The sequence below is a fragment of the Myotis yumanensis genome, unplaced genomic scaffold (genome assembly GCF_028538775.1).
Source record: "Myotis yumanensis isolate MYYU_CA2020_CCGP unplaced genomic scaffold, mMyoYum1.0.hap1 SCAF_6, whole genome shotgun sequence".
NCBI lineage: Eukaryota > Metazoa > Chordata > Mammalia > Chiroptera > Vespertilionidae > Myotis > Myotis yumanensis.
Window position 1 is genome coordinate 24,774,953 of NW_027223757.1, and position 15,767 is coordinate 24,790,719.

Sequence of the window (15,767 nt, forward strand, 5' to 3'; positions counted from 1 at the left end):
CATTGATGCCTATTCATCAGTGCCGCCCCAGTCAGCAGCTCTAATCCCGGGCTATCTGACTGCCAATTGGAGGCTCTGCCAGGGCACACTGGCACCCTGTGGCTCAACCTGTCCACAATAAAGCTTTTCCTGTCTCAGTGGTATCCTCACCTTCCTGTCATTCAGACAGAAACCTTTCCCTTGCTCTCCCTGATAACCAAATTCTGAGGCTTTTCCCCATCTAGCTACACCTTGTTAACATCCCTAGCATGTGACTTCTCTTCATCTACAGTGAATTTCAGTATCACTGACAGAATTGCCTCGTCTTACCACCTAGCCTTCTCTTGAGTGCATGACTGCCACTGTGTCTTTTCTAACTTGCAAATTTAATCATGTTGCTTCTTTCTTGAAACCCTTCAGGGGGTCTTGATTGCAGGCTGGGATACAGGGTCCCTCCCAGACTTCTCCTGGCTTTCCTTACAGAGCACTCTCCTCACCTCCCTCCCTCCCTTCACTTGCACTCTTACCTTACCCAGGGTGGGATGGCTACAGGTTCCTGAATCAGCCACACCTAGAATGTGACTCAGGGGGATATCCTTTATACTCCCAGAGCCAACCCTGCCTCACCTTCTTCACCCAGCAGACAGCTACTTATTTTTCAAGACTTGGTTTAATCATTACCTCCTCTGGAAATTTTCTCCCAGGGTAGAGGTGACCATGGTGACTATCATGCCCTCATTTCTGTCAGGACACCTCCCCCTAGCACTTTACAGCTCTGGCCTCATTGCTAGACTGTGACTAGGTTTTTCATCTTTGCATCCAAAGGAATGGTTTGGAAAAGAAGGTAGTTGTTAGATGGATGCTTTAAAAATATCAAACCACTGAAAACGATTCAATTCATATTGAAACTCTGACTAGGAAATAGGTGGTCTATATTTACAGCTTCTCTGAACAGAGTGATCTCCATTGCATGTGTAGATACAGTAATAACACAACTTTGTGCTGCACAAAAAATGCCAACTGTGCTTATGAAGCTATCCTGTGTCTTTCACATGTGACACTGTAAATATTTGCTTAATTCATGCAATGTACTAGATACTTGTGGGCTTTAAATAAGTATTTGGTCTTTTTCTGTTCTCTGAAAGAGGATGAAGTCTAGACTAGGTGTTGGCACCACTGGGCCAGCCAAGAGACTCTGTCTTCCTGTCTGTACTAAGCTCACCAGCTCATGGGGACCATGTTCAAGTCCAGGACACATCCTCCCCACCTTGGGGTCTATGATGATGTCTCTGCTATGCTGCACTGGGTCTTTGCCCTTCACTGGACCCCAGGGGCCCAGCACTTAGAAGTCCCCTAGCTGAGCATATTTTCTTTCTGAACTAACACCCTTCCCTTCCTAACTCTACTGTATTTTCCTTTTGAACTAACACCCTTCCCTTCAATATTCTACTGTATTGATCTAACAAATTACTACAAGCACAGCAGCTCCAAACAACACAGATATATTATTGTACAGTTCTGGAGGTCAGCAGTCTGAAATGGGTCTCAGTTGGTTAAAAGAAGGGGAAAGCGGGTTGTGTTCCTTTGGGAGGCTCTATGGGAGAATCTGTTTATGCTTTTCCAACTTTTGAGGCCACTCACATTCCTTGGCTCGTGACCTTCGTCCTCCTATTCAAAGCCAGCAGCTGGAGGTTGAATCCTTTTCACATTATAGTACTAGAATCTTCTCTTCTGCCTCCCTTTTCCACTTTTAAGCATTACACTGGCCCACCTAAATAACCCATAGTAATCTCCCTATCTCAAAGTCCTCAACTTTATCAACGTCTGCCACATCCCTTTTGCCATGTAAGGTATAGGCTCTGACCATTAGGATTGGACATCTTTGGGAGTGGGCATTGTGCTGCTCACCACATCTACCATTCCCATGATCTTTGTCATTTTTCACCCAAATATATATATAACCATCTGATTATTTTCCATTCTTTATCAACTTACTTATGAATTTAATAGATAATGTATTGCTTTTGTTATAAAGATGAGTTAAAATGTCAGTCTAATATAAAACATATACAACCAAGCAAATAATTATAAAACCATGTGAAAAGTACGATATTAAAAGAATGAGTGCCAAGGATCCAAGAGGAAACAGTGCTCCAGTTTCCCCTGAATCAGACAGGAACTTGGAAAGTACAGGGAAGGCCTCTAAGGGGAGGCTTCTTTGGACAGAATCTTGAAGAATGCGTGGAACTTACTAAACAGAGAGGCAAAGATGCCAGATAGAGAGGACAGGATGTACAAAGGCCCTAGGGCTAGGCTGTGAGAAAGTGATGGGGTGTGGGGAACTGCTATTAGTTTAATATCTCTAGGACTTTCTGCCATGATGGAAATGTTCTCTATCTGGGATGCCCATCGTGGCTGCCACTGCCACAGTGACTCTTGAGCAGTTTAGATGTCGCTAGTTGACAACAATACTACATTTTTAATTTGATTTAATTAAAGTAATTTAAGTTTAAAGAGTTGCATGTAACGAGTGTCTACCATAGTGTCAGCCCAGTTACAAAGCATACGGTGTCTCTGAGGGATAAATGGGAGGAGATGAAGCTGGAGAGGTGAGTGGGGGTTAGGTTACTGAAGACCTTTTTTGCCATGCAGGTGATTATGTGTTTCTCTTTTAGAGATGTCGTTTTCAAATTGTGTTTCATGGAGACCAGTGGTTCCGTGGTTACTCAGAGCTGCTGCCAGAGCTGTTGTAGAGATGGGGGAGATCCAGGAAGGCTGAGTGGGTGCATGGATGCCTGTTCCTCCTCTTCCTACCAACCCATCTCGTGAGTCTTCTTCAGCTGAGTAGCTCCTGTTTTATCATTTTAATATATTAGGGGTTTTTTTTTAAATACAGTACTATGGGGGGAAATGAGCGGATGGTGAGAAATGGGATGACAGATTTGCATTTCTGATAGATCACTCTGTCTTGAGGTTGGGTTTCAAATGTGAGGAAGGGGTTAGAGGCGGAGAGAAGAATCTGGAGTTGGTTTCAATAGTCTGGGTAAAAGGTGATGCTGCCTGAATGGAAAGGGGGGAGGGCAGATTTAAAGGGAACTTTAAATAGAAATGAGTAGAGTGAATAGAAATATCTAGGGAATAAAGGGAAAAAAAGTTAAGAGAACTAAGATGATAACACAGGGCCCTGTCCATTTACACCTCAAACTACTCACTACTTGAATACATTTTTATCATGATGAATAAACTGGGAGCTGGAGCCACATGGGCTACTGATTATAGACTGACCCTTCATAGGCTAACTGGACTGTGGATAGCACCTTGCTGTAAGAGGGGAGGTGCAGAAATGACTTGGAGAACATGTGGATGCATCAGACAGCCTGACACTATCTGAACCAGCAATACCCCAGAGAGGTGCTTTCCAGGTGGCCTGTGGACCTTCAACATGACCAGTTCAACTCAGAGACCTGGGGGAGGTGGGGGTGGGGCATGGGGAATGGTTCAGTAGTCTGCATTTTCAACAACTCACCAAGTAATTCTCATGCACCCTGGGGCTGGAAACCCACATCTCTAGAGATGGTTTGCATAGACTTCCTGCGCTTAGTGCCAGATAGAAACTCAGATTAGGGCAGAGATTTTGAGAATCAAGTACCAGAATAATATCAAGTACGTGGAGACCCTCAACTACTGTCTGTATTCAATGGAGAAGCTGCAGCAGGGCCCGTTCTGAGCCCCAGGGAGCCAGAGAGCTGATATGAGCCCCAGTGCAGTGTGGAGGAGCAGCAGTGCCCTCCATGGTGTGAGTGGAGCTCATTTGTTTGCAAGTAAGCACCTGTGAGACACACCTGGGCACATGAACTTTACAGGAAAGTCTAAATCCTGCGTAAGCTGCAGGCAACAGTTCCAGGGAAGTATGTGTCATCCTTGTTAATGTGACCTCACCTGCCTGGCCAGCTGGTGAGGTCTGGAAGAAATCAGGTTACAAGTATAGAGATGAGGAAGCTGAGGTCCACAGACTAGAGGTCTGTTTTTTCCTGTTGTCTAAGACAACACAGCTGTGGGGTGGGATTCTAACCCAGGCCTGCCTACCTTCAGAAAGTAAGGCTTTGCTTCTGTGCTTCCACATGACAAAGAGTGTTAAAGTTCTTCTAAAGGTTTTGTAAATAATTAAGGAGTGGGATACTCTCCAAGTTTGAACTCATTGTTTTGTTTGTTCTTGGCAAAACTTCCACTGACGTAAACTTCTAGGAAACTTCTAGGGTGTAGTTGAGAGTAGTTTTTAAATGTGTTGAGCAAGAGGTTTATTCATTATTGATACAGGACTGAGTACAGATACACTTTGCTTAAATTTATTTTTCTAATTTTTCTCACAATACTTTTGCAAATCATTTATTAATGCAATTCTTATGTAAAAAGAAAAGAGGCAAAAAGAATACAGGATCAGGAAGTCAAAGCGTATTTTGTATTTTGTTTTTTCCCCCTCCCAAACACTTTATAAAATTTAAATGCTACTGTATGGTTTTGCAATGTAGCCTGGGTAATCTTAAAAGAAAGGAAATACTTGTGTTTTAAATGATGAGCAGAAAAGCCTTTTACGTAAATAATTGACCACTTCCCTGCAAAAGTTTTAAGATTTCTCTAGAGACAAGGTGAATCATAACAAGTAACCTAAATACTCTTTAGTTTTGAATAAGCAAATAGTTCAAGGCAAAGTGGTTGTTATGCTAAAATGAAAAAAGAAGATGTAAGAAAGAAGGCTTATCAAGAAATTGTCAAGAACTAATGGGCACAGACTTTCTTTTGGTGGTTATGAAAATGTTCCAAAATTAGATACTTGAAATTAGATGGTTGAATAATTCTGAGGATCTACTTAAAGCCATTTTCCAGTTTAACAGGACAAATTTTATGTTATGTAAATTATATCTCTGTAAAGGTATTATTAAATAAAATAGTAATAAGAGAACATAAGAAGAGTCAGTAACAAAAGAGAGACCCCCCACCCAAAACTTTCTATCTAGAACTAAAAGGTTTTAAACTAAAAATTTAAAAGATAAGATGGTCACTGTTGAAACCCTAATTAGTTACCTGAGAGATTTTTTTTTTTTTAAATCTTAGGGAAAAAGAGACAGAGGGGCCTGATGCACGAAATTCATGCAAGGGCCTTGGCCCCAGCCCCTACCTGCCACCACTGCAGCTGGGGGTCTCTGCCCCTCTGCTGTGGCCCCTGCCTACTGCAGCTTTGTGCGGAAGGAAGGATGTCCAATCTAATTAGCATATTAAGCTTGTATTATTATAGAGATATATATACACATATATATAAAGAAAATCATGACTGAAACCAAAAACTTGTAAGATACAACTAAGACTAACATCCTATCTAATAAAAGAGTAATATGCAAATTAACTGTCACTCCATGACAAAGATGGTGGTGCCCATAGTGTTGGGGCAGGATGCTGGTGGCGTCACCCCGGCAACATGAGCCCAGCAGGCAAGTGAGGCCCACAGGCAGCACCCAGCAGGGCCTGCTTGCCCATTGCCATGGTGTGGAGCAGGCAGGCCCCTCAGAGAGCAGAGAACCATGGGGAGTGGGCCCAAGCCATCAGTAGGACATCCCCTGAGGGCTCCCGGAGTGGAGAGGGTGCAGGTCGGGCTGAGGTACCCCCCTTCTGTGCACGAATTTCATGCACCGGACCTCTAGTGTAAGTAATAAGTTTCCAGAAGAACAAAATACCTGGGTTTTAAAGTTCATATAAGCCCTAGCCAGTTTGATCAATGGTTAGAGTGCCAGCCCATAACTAAAGGTTCTATTTTGGTCAAGGCCACATAACCTTAGCTCCAGGCTCAATCCCCGGCCCTTGTTGGTTATGTGTGTGTGTGAGGCAACCAATTGATGTGACTCTCTCACATTGATGTTTCTTTCTTTCTCTCCCCCTCCCTTCCACTCTCTCTAAAAATTAGTGGGTAAGGGTTAACAACAACAACAACAACAAAATTCATATACAAATGCAAGAGCAGGCTTCTGGTCAAGATGATGGCATAGGTAAATGTACTTAAACACTCCCATAACCATATCAAATTTTACAACTAAAATACAGAACAACCATCATTCAGAACCACCTGAAATCCAGCTTTACGGAAGTCCTTCAACTTGAGAATTAAAGAAGAAGCACATGGAGACCGGTAGGAGGGGCAGAGATATAGGTGGAATTGGGGAATTGTCTGGTCCCACACCCACATATGGTGGTTTAAAATCAGGAGAGATATCTTGGCTGTGAAGGTTTCCTTAAGGAGCAAGGGGTCCCAGGCCCACACCAGGGCTCCCAGCCCAGGGTTCTGGTGCTGGGAAGAGACGTTCCCACTTCTGGCTATAAAAGCTAGAGGGGATTGTGACTGCTGGAGTTCCAGGCAGTTCCCTTTAAAGGGTCTGCACACACACTTACTTCGACTTACTCCCTCAATCTCCAGCACTGGGGCAGCAGCTTGAAAGGAACCTGAGATATTCAGGGAGGAACTAACTTGTCTGGGATCAGGGTAGGAGTTAGAGGGGCAGTTTTCTCCCAGCAGAAGTGATATATCCCATCTAATAAAAGAGTGCTATGCAAATGAGTTGTCATTCCGTCACTCCGTCGCAAAGATGGCCGCGCCAATAGCCACAAGATGGCTGGGCCCCACATCAGGACTCATGCAGGAGGCAACTAATCACTTTGATGTTTCTCTCTGTCTTTCCATTTCTCTTCCACATTCTCTAAAAATCAATGGAAACATATCCTCAGGTGAGGATAAAAAAATAAAAATAAAAATAAATGTCATATCCTATGAAAGACACATCTTAAAAATGCCTAAAGAAAGTTGTCATTTTTTCATGGTGAAGGGACTGGAGTCCGTGTTGATGAAAACACCTTGGTGGCTGCGGTGACTGGCAGTGGCTGCAGCAGCAGGGTGATGGGGATGGTGCCTTTCCCTGATCAGCCTGGTCGCCTCCCACCAAGGGAGGCCAGACTGCGGCTTAGGCCCGCTCCCCAAGGGGAGCAGGGAGCGGGCCTAAGCCATCAGTAGAACATCCCCTGAGGACTCCCAGTATGTGAGAGGGAGCAGGCTTGGCTGAGGGCCCCCCCTCAGTGCACAAATTTCGTGAATTGGGCCCCTAGTGTGTGTGTGTGTGTGTGTGTGTGTGTGTGTGTGTGTGTATTATTGATTTCAGAGAGGAAGAGAGAGACAGAAACATCAACAATGAGAGAGAATCATTGGTTGGCTGCCTCCTGCATGCCCCCACCCACACACACACTAGGGACCAAGCCCACAACCTGGGCATGTGCCCTTGACTGGGACCCTTCAGTCCACAGGCCAACATTCTATCCACTGAGCCAAACCTGCTAGAGCAGTGCATATATTCTTTAGAATTAGTGTTTCAGGATTCTTCAGGTGTATTCCCAGAAGTAGAATTGCTGGGTTATAAGGCAGTTCTATCTTTAATTTTTTGAGATAACTCCATACTACTTTCTACAGTGGCTGCACCAATCTACATTCCCACCAACTGTGCACAAGGGTTCCCTTTTCTCCACATCCTTGCCAAAGCTTATTGTTTGTGATTATTGATGATAGCCCTTTTACAGGTGTAAGGTGATATCTCATTGTGGTTTTAATTTGTCTTACTCTGATTTCTTAAATATGCTACAACATGTGTACACCTTGAAAACATTATGCTAAATGAAAGAAGCTAGTCACAGAAGAGCACTTATTGTATGATTTCATTTATATAAAAGGTCCAGAATAGGCAAATCTATAGAGACAGAAAATAGATTAGTGGGTGCTTAGGACCAAGGTGGGGAAGAATGGAGAGTGATTGTTAATAACTATAGGGTTTGTCTTTTTCAGGTGATGAAAATGTTCTAAAGTTAGATTGTAAAGGTGGTTACACAAATCTATGGATTTATTTAAAAATATTGAACCTTATACTTTATGTAATTACTAGATGCCCATGCATGGGTGGGGCCCTGATGGGGGGGGTGGGGCAGGCAGGACACAATTGGCCCTCCAGGTGGCTGGTGGGGTGCCCTTGCTGGCCCAGGATCTGGATCCATCCCACTGACATTTGCGCCGGTTGTTGGAGCCACCTGGTAGCCGCTTTTATATTATTTCTTTCTTGAAGAACGTCTAGGGAAGGGAAGTGGCCACTGTGCCCAAGACTGACTTCCAGGAGGCCAGCAGCGCTGTTGGGATCATGCTGGCGGTGCTGGTCCATTGGTACTTGGCCTGTTCTCCAGAGATTGGACCTGCAGGACTACTGAGGGAGTGAGTGGCTGCCGCCAGGCTGGTGGACCACCAGGACAGGTTGGTCAGCTGAGCAGCGCTCCCACTGTGGGAGCACACTGACCACCAGGGGTCAGCTCCTGTGTTGAGCATCTCGCCCCTGGTGGTCAGTGTGCATTATAGCAACTGGTCAACCGGTTGTTCTGGTCATTCTGGTTGCTTAGGCTTTTATATATATATAGATAAATTTGAAAATGCTCTTGAAATTTATGGTATGTGACATATATCAATGAAGATGTTTAAAAAACTTAAAGAGAAATAACAATAATGCAAATTATGCAGTTATTTCACTTTCCAGAATCCCATTAATTAATACACTTATGACTTGCTAGTTCTGATCCTTAGGCCAGATTATAATAACCCTGCACTTCACTAGGAATTTCCTGGACAAATTCCAGATGGGACTCCTAAGCTGGGCTGGGGAGTCTTAGAAAGTCTGCATTCTCTTTTGATCAATAAAATTGGTCAAAGGAACTATTACTTCAAAAATGCAGGTGTTTGGTTAAAATCTTTCAAAACTTAATGTTAACAGAGAAAATTAATAACAGGAATTTTTTTAGTAGTGGAAGCATTGGGGACATTAGCAAGGCCTGCAGGAGATAGTACCAGAGCACTCATGTATTTATCAGGCACTAATTGAGCTCCTACTATTTGCCAGAGGTTAATAGGCACTGGAAAGAAATGGTTACAGGCTGGATACCTGCCTGAAAGTAGCTTACAGTCTAGGGCAGTGTTTGGCAAACTCATTAGTCAACAGAGCCAAATATCAACAGTACAATGATTGAAATTTCTTTTGAGAGCCACATTTTTTAAACTTAAACTATATAGGTAGGTACATTGTTATTAACTTAATTAGGGTACTCCTAAGCTGGCCTTTGCTAAAGACGTCCTCAACCTGATGGAGGTACGTTTGCTGAGGTCAACCCCTTCCAACTCTCCCATCCACACTAGTCCTGTATACTTGTTTCGTCTATCTCCTTTCGTTCATCCTCTCTATATGTCCAAACCATCTCAACATACCTTTCTTAATCCTCTACACTACATCTTCTTTCACTCTACAACGTTCCCTAAAATTAACTTAATAAACTTTACTTAAAGTTTTAAGTCTTAGTTAAAGTTTAGCTAAGTGGGCGGGTGCGCACGTACAGTGCGATTGAAACTTCGTGGTCCATGCGCAGAAGTCAGTATTTTGTGGAAGAGCCACACTCCAGGGGCCAAAGAGCCACATGTGGCTTGTGAGCTGCAGTTTGCTGACCACTGGTCTAGGGAAAGAAACAAACACATTTAAGTTTCTATGTTGGTGCAAGGAAACTGAGGACACAGGTCAGTCAGCCATTGGCAGGGGAGGCTCTTTGGAGGACTTTCCAAGAATGAATCAGGGTTGGGGTAAGAGTGGGGCTGCGAAGCACAGGCATCTGGGATGTGCATTCCAGGGAGAAGAAAAAATATTTCAGAAAGGGCAAGCCAATGTCTACAAAACCCCACACAAGATTGTTGTCTTCTGCGATGCTGTGTTTAAGCGTCTTTGAAGAAGGAACTAATTTGGAGAAGCAAAGTATCTGAGCTTGAGAAAGAAAAGCCTTTGACTCAGTGCTACTTCCTCAAGAAGTATTGTCTCAGAGAACTGCTTAAATATGTGTACTAGAGGGAAAACAATGTTAGTATTCATTTATCTTCCTTTCTCATCTCTCTTCATACTCAGGTAAATTAGAAAATCAAAGTTCTTCATCATAGGAGCAGCAATCTATATATATAAAAGCCTAAGCAACTGGCCGACTGGCCAGTAGCTATGATGCACACTGACCACCAGGGGGCAGACGCTCAACACATGAGCTGCCGAGTGACAGCAACTTTGCAGAACACCCTCTTGCACTCCAGGACCCCTCAGGGGATGTCAGACTGCCGGTTTCAGCCCAATCCCCACAGGCCAGGCCGAGGGACCCCACTGGTGTACGAATCCATGCACCAGGCCTCTAGTATACAATATGTATACTTAAACTTAACACAAATTTTACATTTCCTTTTATAACTTTTTTCCCCAAACATACACAGAACAGTGTACTGAAACCCCATATTCCTGTCACAAACAGGGAAATACTATATACTTTTTAACTATATATATTCTATGTTAGTATTTGTTTTCTGCTTCTTAAATTGAATTTCTATTTACTATGGCCAATACTATATATACTTCATGTGTTTTCAGTTTTTGAAATATTTGGCCAATTTTCTTTCTCTTTGCTTCAGTTTTCATAGCTGAAAAATTATTGGATTAGACTAGAGATGATCTTTAAACTTTTTCAAAGTTAACATTGTTCTAACTAAAAATTGAGAGCTACCTCCAACCTTGTAATAACTGCTTTAATCCACCAGATGTCAATGCAACATAGCAACCTATTTTTTGGTCATTTAAGTCTCTTAGATCCCAGACTTAACAACAGGAGAATAATAGTAAGTTTTATATCTGTTTTTTATTTTTGTTAAAAGATAAATGTAAAATATTCTTGTCAAAAAGGTCAATATACAAGCCTGTTCTACTTCAAAGACAAGAAGCATAACTCTACTAGAGTTAATATTTTTGCAAAGGTATCATATTCTCATGGTTTAAGTTTAAAATTCAGTTTCTCTTTTGAAATCAACACTTGGAGACTATTTCCTATCTGGTAAGTAAGTGGCACCAAAATTTGAAAGTCACTAAATTAATCAGTCACTCAATAATATTTAAAAATTTGAGCTACTGAGGAGAAAGTATTCAAATGTTCAGTGGTAATGGCTCCTCCAAATAGTATTATATTGAGTTAAACTATATATGAAGGTTAAACTATTTATTAACTTATTGATTTAATAATCTGCTTCATTCAGATTTAACTCCTTATATTAATATTTATTCTGCAGATAAATATAAACACTTTTTTCTCTTTGAAAAAAAGGATGATAAAAGTAATTTTAAATATAGATTGATGTCATGTTTAAATCAGAATGTTAGAAAAAGATTGGTTTATTTTATTTTTCATTAAAACTTCAAGTGTAGCAGGGTGAGAAAACTGTTGGTGTTGCAGTTGTTTAGTTTTTAAAATTTCTACTTTTTGCTTGTGAACCATCTTTCTATATATATAAAAGCCTAAATGTTAAGTGTCCAACCGAGCAGTCTACTGAATGACATGCACTGACCACCAGGGGGCAGATGCTCCAACTGGTAGGTTAGCTTGCTGCTGGAGGTCCCACTGATCAGGACTGGGTGAGATGGGGCCGGACATGCCCTGGAGCCCTCCTGTGGTCCGTCCCCAACCAGCCAACCTCCTGCAGGGACTGGGCGAGATGGTCCTGATCGCCCCGATCGCAGGCCAGGCGGAGGGATGCCACCCATGCACGAATTCGTGTGCCAGGCCTCTAGTTATAAATATTATGTTCAAAATGTTTGAATTTCAAGCAAACGCACACACATACACCTGTCAATTATATCTTAATTTTTAAAAATCAAGAAAAAATGAACAATAGTGAGGAAGTTATTAGGGAACTAAACTGTTAAGTTTTATGAAAACTCATGTAATACAGGGAAGTAATGGCCAGCCTCAGCTCTAAATTACCTTATAACAGAAAATTAATGTAAACACATGAGTGAATGCTATTTAAACATATTTAATGTAAATTTATTGGTGATATTATGATATATGTGTTTGTGTATATTTATAACTATGTCTATATTTATATAACATATTTATAGCTATGTCTATATCTGTTATATCTATCTAGCTACATTACCTTGACTATTACCCCCAATAAATTCAATGTATAAAGTTGTCATATATTTTTAAAATTTTAAAGGAATTTTATAATTATAAAAGGAATATATTTGATTATAAGTCATTTGGAAAATACAGAGAAGAAAATAAAAATTATACTTAAGCTTATCAGTATTTTAGTTTATATCCATTTTTAAATGTTTATTTATTTTAATAATAACACAAATATAAGTTTTGGATTAAATTTCAATTTAACATTTTATCATGAATAATTTCCAAGTTTTTAAATATGCTTTGAAAGCAACATTATAATGGCTGCATTATATTATGTCAGATTCATAAATTAGAAGTCATAATTTATTTTGCTATTTACCTACTTTTAGACCTTTGGATTATTGTTAATGTTTCACTATTATAAATAACACTACAACGAACATCTATACATATACATTTGTGAACCTATCTATGACTATTTCTTTAGAAGTAGAATTACTGATTTAAGGACTATGAATATTTTGAGATACTTGTCAGTTTACTTTCCTAAAATTAATATCAACTTACATTTTTATAAATAATGTATTCTGAGTACCTGTTACAGTGAAGATTGAGAATTAACATTTAAAGTATATTTTGTCAATTGTGCAGATCATAAATAGAATCTTAATGTAGCTTTATTGTATGTTTCTCTAGTAATGAGGTCGGTAATTAAAAAAAATACATTCATTGCAGTTAGTGTTTTTCCAACCAGGGATTGTCTATTCATGTTTTTTATTATTTAGTGATTTTTAGAGCCTTATCATTATTTATTAAAAAATCTATTACCCAATTAAAATATTTATTTTATATTTTGTTTATTGTTTTGTTTGTTTTTTTATGCATAAAAGTTTTAATTTTATTTTATCATTTTCCTTTACTCTTTTATTGCCTTTATCTTAGAAAATCCTCTTGTACCTTCATATCATTTTAAAGACACATCTCTTTTCATCTAATATATTAGAGTTCCATTGTTTACACTAAAATCTTTAATAAATCCATTAGTGTGCTATAAGTTAAATACTTATCTTAATATTTTCCTAAGGGCAGATTACTGGGTTAGTGAAGAATAAATTTGCTGAGCACCTAAAGAAAACAGAATGAACTATATTCAGAGATTCATAAATAATAATTCATAAATATTAGTAAATTATTTCTTGATAAACTATGTTAGATAGAGATGTCTAATAAAATGGCAAATAAAAATACTTTCAGGTGCATTTATATGAAAATAAATTTGAATGACTCATGAATGTGATTTTAGAATTCAGATATCTGCATGCTTCAACAATGTAAAAATGACAGAGCTTGATTCTTATCCTTCTGATTGCTTAATCCTTAAACTTCTTGTAGTAAAAACGTTTTCATGCACATTTTTATCATATTTTATATCTTAAACAGTGCAGGAAAATTTATTGTTGCTTACTTAAAATAAAATACGTAAATATTTCTATATCTGTATATTCGGTGATGTTAAATATAGTTTTTACATAGCTGATGAAGTATCTGAAGGGACTTCCAGTCTTTTGGTCACTGGGGTTTTGGACACTGAGATCAGTGTTAATTCACTAGGGCTAAAAATAATATTAAAACACACACACACACACACACACATATACACACACTGCATTTTCATCCTCTCAATAGTTCAAAACTGTGTGCTTATTTGCACAAAGACACAGAGCCAATTAATTTGAGTTTAGTTTGGAGATACTTCACAAAACTGTTAATCTCAGAGATAAAACCATAATGGTGCTACATTTCACACTAAACAGTTTTAGCAATTATTATCAGATATAATAGGTAACTTTATGTGCTTTTCCTTTTGGATAGTGTCTGCTAGTGTATATTAACATATATTTTATATACAACACGATACACATAATAATAGTAACATATTGAGATGTGGTGAGATAAAATTTATCTTAAAATATAAATAACTAGATCAAAGGAATACTCCAATTATATGATGTAGGTAATAGAATTCTAATTTTAATTTGAATAAATTCAATGGGTCAGACCAAAAATAAAACTCCATCAATCACATTTAAATTCTTCCCATGAATTTTAAATTCATACCATGGACTTAAGTGCATGCCACTATACTTAAGATTTATTTTCAAGAGGTTTAAATTATAAGCTTTTTATAACTAATTATATTCATAATAAGTTGTGAATAAATTAAGAACACAAGTAAATTATTTTTCAAGCAACATTTTCTTAATCTAATTAAGGCTCAAGACTTTTTAAATAATTTTTTAAAATTTTATTTTTGTATATTCCATTTAAATACATCTTATAAGATTTTGTTTGTTTACTCTTTTGTGTTTTTGTTCATCTGTTTGTAAGCAGTTTTTATTCAAGGGGTTATTAGAAATATAATGAATACTTACCACTAAGTTTATAACAATACATGATAGAATACACACATACATATATGTGTGTGTATATATACACACAAGATGGTAGATAATGATTAAGATAACATCTATCTACAGTTCTGCAAATTTTAGAAGAATATTGATCTTTGTAATTGAATTACAACATTGAACTTATGTAATTTCTTCTTTTATTTGGAATCTTGAAATAAATGTCCAATTCAGGAGCATGGCTTTAGCTGAGGGTCTGTATTTATTCTTAGGAGAAATTTGAAGAATTTCATAATTGGAAGGCTTTCCACAAGCCCAGTTTATCAACCTGTTCTCTAAAGGCTGCTGGAGCCCTGGAATTATCCATGGATTGATAGTTTTTCAGGTGCCTGAGAGTTACTGAGAAGGAAAGGGAGAGAGAGACGGTTGATAGTGCTAGGTTAGCCTCATTAACTTGCCTGGTTAGTGTTCATATGAACAATGATCAATTGAAAACTTACAGAATCTTTATGGGGAAAATAAGGCTAATTCCATCTGGAAGGCTGATCTGGCCTGAGCCTGTTGGTATAAGTGGGTAGCAATCTAAAAGAGTAGGGTCTACAAAACTCCAATATCTGTTTAGATCGATAGAAGTGTTTACATACAACTTTGTATCATTTGATAACTTTCTGGTTGGGCTTCTTAGTGTGCTAAAGAGCTAGGATTTGGATCCACTAAATTAATGTTTCTGTCTACAGTCTTTTGAAACCTTACAGCCTGTGAATAAAATAGGTAATGTTTCCCCATAAAATCAGGCTAACCTCAGATTGAATATAAGCAATTGTCCACCATTGCTTCTGTGAAACACAGTTCCCGTGAAAAAACTCTAAATGTGAACTCTTGAAGAACTTTTAGATCATTTTTGTTTTAATGAAGAGGCATCAACTTCTGAAATTTATTATACTGTATAATTTCTTCCTTAGAAACTATTTTTTTTATATTAATTGATTGGGTTTTGGCTATTTCCTCTGCTGTGATGTGTCTTTCAAGTTCAAATCGTGTCTCAAGTATTATTTGTTTCATAAGGATCATGGACACCAGCCTTCCAGAATGTGTTTTAGAAAAGTCATGAAATGGAGTTCTTGTGGAGACTGAAAATGCATGTGCAGGACATGCAAATGAACCGTAGTCCAATTGACTCCTGAAAACAACAGCCCTAAATATCCTGTAAATGAACTGCATTCAGGCGCTAAAAAGACCTTCCATCATGATGGGATTATAAAGATCCTGCCCTTAATTATGAGTTGTAAAAGCCACTTTCAGGTAGAAATAAAGAGGGTGACAGTTGCTCAGCGA

At 38.9% G+C, this 15,767-nt stretch overlaps 1 long non-coding RNA gene across 2 annotated transcripts in view; it reads left to right on the forward strand.

Moving 5' to 3' along the window:
- LOC139012201 (uncharacterized) overlaps nucleotides 1-15,767 on the forward strand; it is a 67,934-nt gene that overhangs the window by 32,980 nt on the left and 19,187 nt on the right. For both annotated transcript variants that reach the window (XR_011471832.1, XR_011471831.1), the window contains exon 3: nucleotides 2,655-2,804. This is a non-coding gene — a long non-coding RNA (uncharacterized lncRNA). The remainder of the gene's footprint in view (nucleotides 1-2,654; nucleotides 2,805-15,767) is intronic.